The sequence below is a fragment of the Pithys albifrons genome, chromosome 1 (assembly GCF_047495875.1).
Source record: "Pithys albifrons albifrons isolate INPA30051 chromosome 1, PitAlb_v1, whole genome shotgun sequence".
NCBI classification, from domain to species: Eukaryota; Metazoa; Chordata; class Aves; order Passeriformes; family Thamnophilidae; genus Pithys; species Pithys albifrons.
In genome coordinates, this window is record NC_092458.1 from 23,487,114 (window position 1) to 23,493,113 (window position 6,000).

A 6,000-nucleotide genomic window follows, 5' to 3' on the forward strand; every position below is an offset into this window, starting at 1 on the left:
TCCTATTAGCAGCAAAGCCTGCAGTGCTTGGACTGGTGAGCAGAGTGCCTCCCTCCTAAAGGAGGAGTGAGTTCGGCTTATGCTGATGTGTGCAGCCCGCTTTGGTGCTGCCTTGTATAAATCTATTTTTGTGCTTTTAATGCAATTGTGTGCAGCTGAGCTGTCAGCTTGGTTTCCTATGTGTGGCAGTAGCCCGAGGTGCCTCATCTCATCGCCACCAGAGCAGCTTTGAAAGGCCTGCAGCCTGTTTTGCTGTGCAGCAGGAGACTTTTCCCTTATGAAACAAGCTGCATTAAGCCTGCAGCCATGCAGCTGGTGGCAGCTGGCTGGTGTAAGCACAAAATGGTGCTCTTTGGGGCTTCCTGCTGTAAAATCATCATTTTTCCCTTCTAATCCAGGCAGGAGTGAAAGGGGAAAAAAGATGTGTATTTGCTTTGAGTCATAAAAAGCAACCATGCTGAGTAGAAATTCCAGACTGGTAAACCCAGGCCAGGCAATGTCTGGGAGAGCAACACTGAAAAAAGCTGTGGGCAGTTGTTTTAAAGCCCCCGCAGATGCTGGACTGCATGTTGAAGGAAGGTTGCTGAAGCTTTATGGGAGGTGTCAGAGGAGCAAGTGTGCTCCCTCATACAGTGTGTGTGCATGCCAGAGGAGCAGATGCTGATGGAACAGCATGCGTATGGCAGGCTGAAAGCATGAAGCATCTGCTATGGGTGTCTGTTTGAAGTTACAGAAAGGAGAAAAAAAACAGTGGGAAGGAAGTAATGAAAAAGTAATCCTGAAGGTTGCACCTGTGGAAATGCAGTACACACTCTTAACTGCCAGAAACACACTCACTTGCATGTGTACAAATAATTTCTGAGCAGTTTGTGGGTCAAAAAGAATATCTGCAAATGAGAGAGTAAACATGGATCATATGGCATCTGTACATGCTCTGGAAAGTAATTTAAAACTGAGAACCTAGCCAAGGCTCCCAATCATGCCTAAATAAATGGATCTCATCTAGGAAAAATGTATAGCTATGGTGAAAATGTACAAGGGGAGAAGAAAAAGCTCTTGTGGGACAACTGGCTCTCTCAACAACTGTTATGCACCTGCTGTGATTTAAGAAATAGGAACATTTTGTCTTGTACATCTTTTTTTTCCCTCTTGTCTACAGCCTTTCTGTTTTATTCAGTTATCTTTCCCAGAGAGGTCTTTGGATGGCACAGCACAGTATGATGTGTCATCTTTTTCTTGTCAGAAGGGTGGAAGAGGCTGTAGGAAATACAAAATGTCCTCCATAATTTTGAGGAACACAAAGAGGTAGTTGTTACCAATCATGAATGACCTGTGGTGACTGTGAAACATCAAGATTGCATGACCTGCTTCTTAGATGTTTCAGGAGTTGGGAAGGAGTTTGCTTATGGAAAAATTATCACTGTTCTGCTCTGTGTTTGGCATCTTTGCTCTTATGTTTTGAATAGGTCCCAGTAAGGTCTTAGAGCAAGAAAAATTTGAAGTCTGCCATACCACAAAGCTTCACTTCAGATCCACTTATTTTGGTCTCATTCTGCTTAAAGCATTTTGTAGAGTAAGAGTCGACTCTTCGCACTTACTCAGTTTCCTTAATTTCTTACTGTTCTTTGCAATGCTGTTGTATTTTTACTTGTGAAAAGGCGGTGGCAGGAAGACTCAGAAAATACTCTGGAGAGAACAGGACTCCAAATTGGACCTTCATCTGCATGCTGCTTTCATCTGCCAGAATCTGCTTTCCTTTCATTATCTTTTCAGTCTAGCTCTTTCCTGTAAACCCCATGTGGGTATGTATTTGTGGTTAAAATTACAGATTTAGAAATATGTGAGAGGAAAGGGATTAGGGATGGAGTTGCAGCAAGAAAGAAGCGCATGATGGAGGGGCTTCCACACTACCTTTCATAGTTCCATGCCTTTTGCTCCATCATGCATACTTTGTTTGACTGCTCTTAGGGCTTGGGTTCTTGGTCTTATGGTCAAGTGTAGTGTGTAGTGTAGGTGGGTTTTCCATTGGTGTCTTAGTTGCACACACTTGCTCTTCTCTGGTAGAACCAGGATAGGTTCTCATAGGCAAGACCTTTGCCCCATCAAGCGTTTCAGCACCACATAGCAAATATGGAAGCAAAGGTGTTATTTCCTCGCTTTCTGAGCAGTAGCAGTGTTGCTTTACTTCTCTTGACTACTACACAGCATAAACATAATTTCACTTTTCTAGAAGATGGTCAGTGGTAACAACAGTGTTTTAATCAGGTTTTAATCTCAGCATACTGTTTAAATACATCTGTGTGACAGGAAGGTACTGCAGTAAATTACTATTGGCTTTTGTGGGTTTAGAGTTGACTTAATAGATCACTTAATAGAAGTGCTTAATAGCACTTAATAGCACTTAGCAGAAGTGCCCTTCTGATGGGCAACAACTTAAGTGCATTACTACTATCTCCATGTAAGGGTCTGTCATAGGATTGCTTGCCAGTTAGAGAAAAATTACTTCATTAGATAGTGATACTTTCGTACTGTAATCCTCTTACTTACGGATTTGGGTCTTAAAATACAGCATAGGAGATTTGTCTTGTGCAGTCCTCTCCTGCTCCAAAGGAATATTTGCAGAAGTTTCATACCTCTGTTATTTTGAGGCCTCTTTTCTGCAGCTTCTAGCTGGAGCTGCTTCAGGTTTAAACACTTTGCATTGGAAAGTACGTAACTGGACTATAGATACACCAGAAGGGCAGTGTGAAGGCTTTCATGAAGAACTATAAGCTAGCAATGTAACATAGCTGTGAAGAAGCTACCATCTGATTCTGCATGCATCCAGATAAATACTTCCATTAGTGGCAAATAAATGCTACAAATATGGTGACTGAGGCTATGGAGAAGCACTGCCTTGGCCCCATTTCCAGTCCACCTCAGCTGTGACCAGAGGGAACTAGCAGAGATGTAGAGAGCTGCTTGGCATTTGAGCCAAGCAACCAGAACTTGTTTAGCCTAAGAAAGGAGAGGGGGGTATAATTGCTGTCTAAACCTTTACTGGAACAAATGAAGCAAGTGGCAGAAGCTCACATCCAGAAAAGGAGGGAAGCCAGAAGACAATGCAGTCACAAAAACAAACCAGTCTGAGCTGGCCAGAAGCCAGCTAAGTCTGGAAAATGGGAGGAGGTTTCCTACCCTGAGGCTGTGTTGTCATTTTGGTATATACAAAGGAAGCAAAATAATAACAGGCTGCTGTGCCACTGTGTTCAAGCAGCAGAGACCTTGACTTCATAGAATCATTTAGGTTGGAAAAGGCCTCTAAGGTCAAGTCCAGCTGTTAGCCTAACACTTGCCAGGTCATCATTAAACCATATCCATGAGTGCCACATCTACATGGCTTTTAAATACCTCCAAGGATGGTAACTCCACTACTTACCTGGGCAGTCTGTTCCCATGCCTGACAACCCTTTCAGTGAAGATTTTTTTCCTAGTATTCATTCTAAACCTCCCCTGGAACAACTTGAGGCTGTTTCCTCTTGTCCTGTCACTTGTTGCTTGGGAGAAGAGCCCAATACCTCACTACAACCTCCTCTCAGGTAGTTGTAGAGAGCAAGACCCAGTGAGCTGTGGCTGCAAGAGGACAGCAGAGCAGAGCTTTTATGTCAGTGGTGGATGATCCACTTGGGAGGAAAAGGATCAGCAGAGCCAAGTGGGGCCAATCTCACACAGCCATGTACATTCTGTTCAGCCTCATATGCCAAGGGATGAGTTATATATCTGGAGGTAGAGATATATAGACATAACTATCTATATCTATATCTATATCTATATCTATATCTATATATATATAAATGGAGAGATGTTTCCTGCCTCATCATCTTTCGTTCTTGTTAATCACATTTGGAGATGAAAAAACTGTCAAATTTTGAAAGGAGCCAGGAGCACAGAGTCAATTCCCTGACTTTGTTTCTTTAGGGAAAAGTTTGTGATTCTTGTGGAAAGGTTATGGTGCTTCCCCCTCTTCATGTTTGAGTTGGTATCTGACACAAACAGACGTGATTTGGTAGGAAATGAGAGGGAAAGTAAAGAGTCGCATGGGGTAACTTCTTAATTTAAAGAATCTGGGATCCCCAGTCTCTCCCTTCTTAATCCAAGGAAGAGGTTGGACAGTGTGCTAAAATTAGATTTCTGCTCCAAATCCAGATATCTCTAACTGGCCAGACTGACTTGACCGTCAGCATGGCACAGTAGATGCCGACATTATTGCTTGGAAGGGCCTCTACAAGGCATCACTGCTGCAGGCTCTGCTGATCCCACTCAAACAGGTATCTCCTCCAGAAACTGAATCATGAAGCTTCAATCCACCTCCCATTTCCTGTCCCTGAAGGGGACAATAAAGAGCACTTTCTGCAGAGTGAAACTGCCATTGTCAGACACGAAGAAGCTGTCATTGGGGTGACAGCATACTAAATAAGCTTTATTGATGACTGGGCCCTATAAACAAAACTTCAGCTGTGAGGCTAGGAGTACTGAAGGTATTTGTAACATATTTAGTAAAAGTGAAAAGTTCCTGAAGGAGACAGAGCAGGACTAAAATATTTATGGCTTTATTATCAGCAGATACCTTTAAAAGAGAATTGTATCCTCTGGGTTAGATCCTGCACTGTGAACTTAGCATATAGGCTTCCATTGCTTACAGCTAACACTGGATACACCAAACACCATCAAGAGCTTAATTTGATGCATTGTTTTAATTTTTTTCCTGACACAAACCATCAGAAGTGTATGTGTTTGCAATCAGTGCAGCAAACTAATGCTCCAGACTGCGAGTGATACTTTAATTCACCATCTGAAACTCTTATCATGCAGCTGAGGGCTTTCTTTGTAAAGTATTATTCTGAAACACACTGATTCTGCTATGCACTTTACTTGAGCTAAAGGCACAGAAAGATTTTACTGTCGTCTTTGGTCTACCTGAGAGGGCAGAGTCAGGGAACCCGGACTTCTGTGTGGTTACTTGAGTTTTGCTTTGTTTAACACCTGTTACTTGAGGTGAGTTCTTAAAATGTGCCTGGATCTTAGATTACACCATCTTCAACTTGAAGGATTTTACAACAGTTTAGGGAATTTGGCTGGAATAGTTCCTTTTACAGGCTGTAGAGCTGATACTGGCAGGTGCAATTAGGTTTCTGAAATGCTTTCTTTATAAGTGTCTCACTGTGATTACTTCTAATTTTGCTGACTGTTTCAAGAGTTAAAATGGTTATGCTGTTTCTGGAAATACCCTGCAGGAAAATTCATTACAGAGAGAGTAATCAGGCGTTGGAATGGCCTGCCCAGAGAGGTGGTGGATTCACCATCCCTGGAGATTTTTAAACACAGACTGGACGTGGTGCTGAGTGCCATGATCTGGTAAATGGACTAGAGTTGGACCAAGGGTTGGACTCGATGATCTCGGAGGTCTTTTCCAACCCAATCAATTCTATGATTCTATGAAAGTTAGTTAGGTTGTGTTGTGCCCTTGATGTGGAAAAAATCTTGGTGTGCTACACCAGTTGCTTGCAAGGGGTAAAGGACATAACACTCATTGAGAAGATGAAGTCACCCTGGTGTTTGAAATGTGCCCTTTGCTGTCCGTACAATAAAACCACTGGGAAAATGACAATTTTTAAGAATTCAAGCCACACAACTTTCGAAAAGTCCTCAAGCTTGGTGGCTAAATTCTTTATAGAGGATATGCCTTCACTAGCCTGCATGTGAAAAGGGCTTTTCCATCAATCACTCCTCACTGCAGCAGCCTACTGCAGCCTCAGGTGCTAGACCCACTGGAGACTAGAGGGGCGAGGATAATTTGGTGGAATTCCAGCATTTAGCATAAATAAGGACAAGTGAATGCTTCAGGGAAGCTTGGGAGGGAAGGGTAAAAGTGCTGAAATTCTACAGGGTGGCAGGTGGAGGAGAAGCAAGGGATTGACTGTACAAGGAGACTTACACTAAGGACTTGTGAAGGATGCTGAA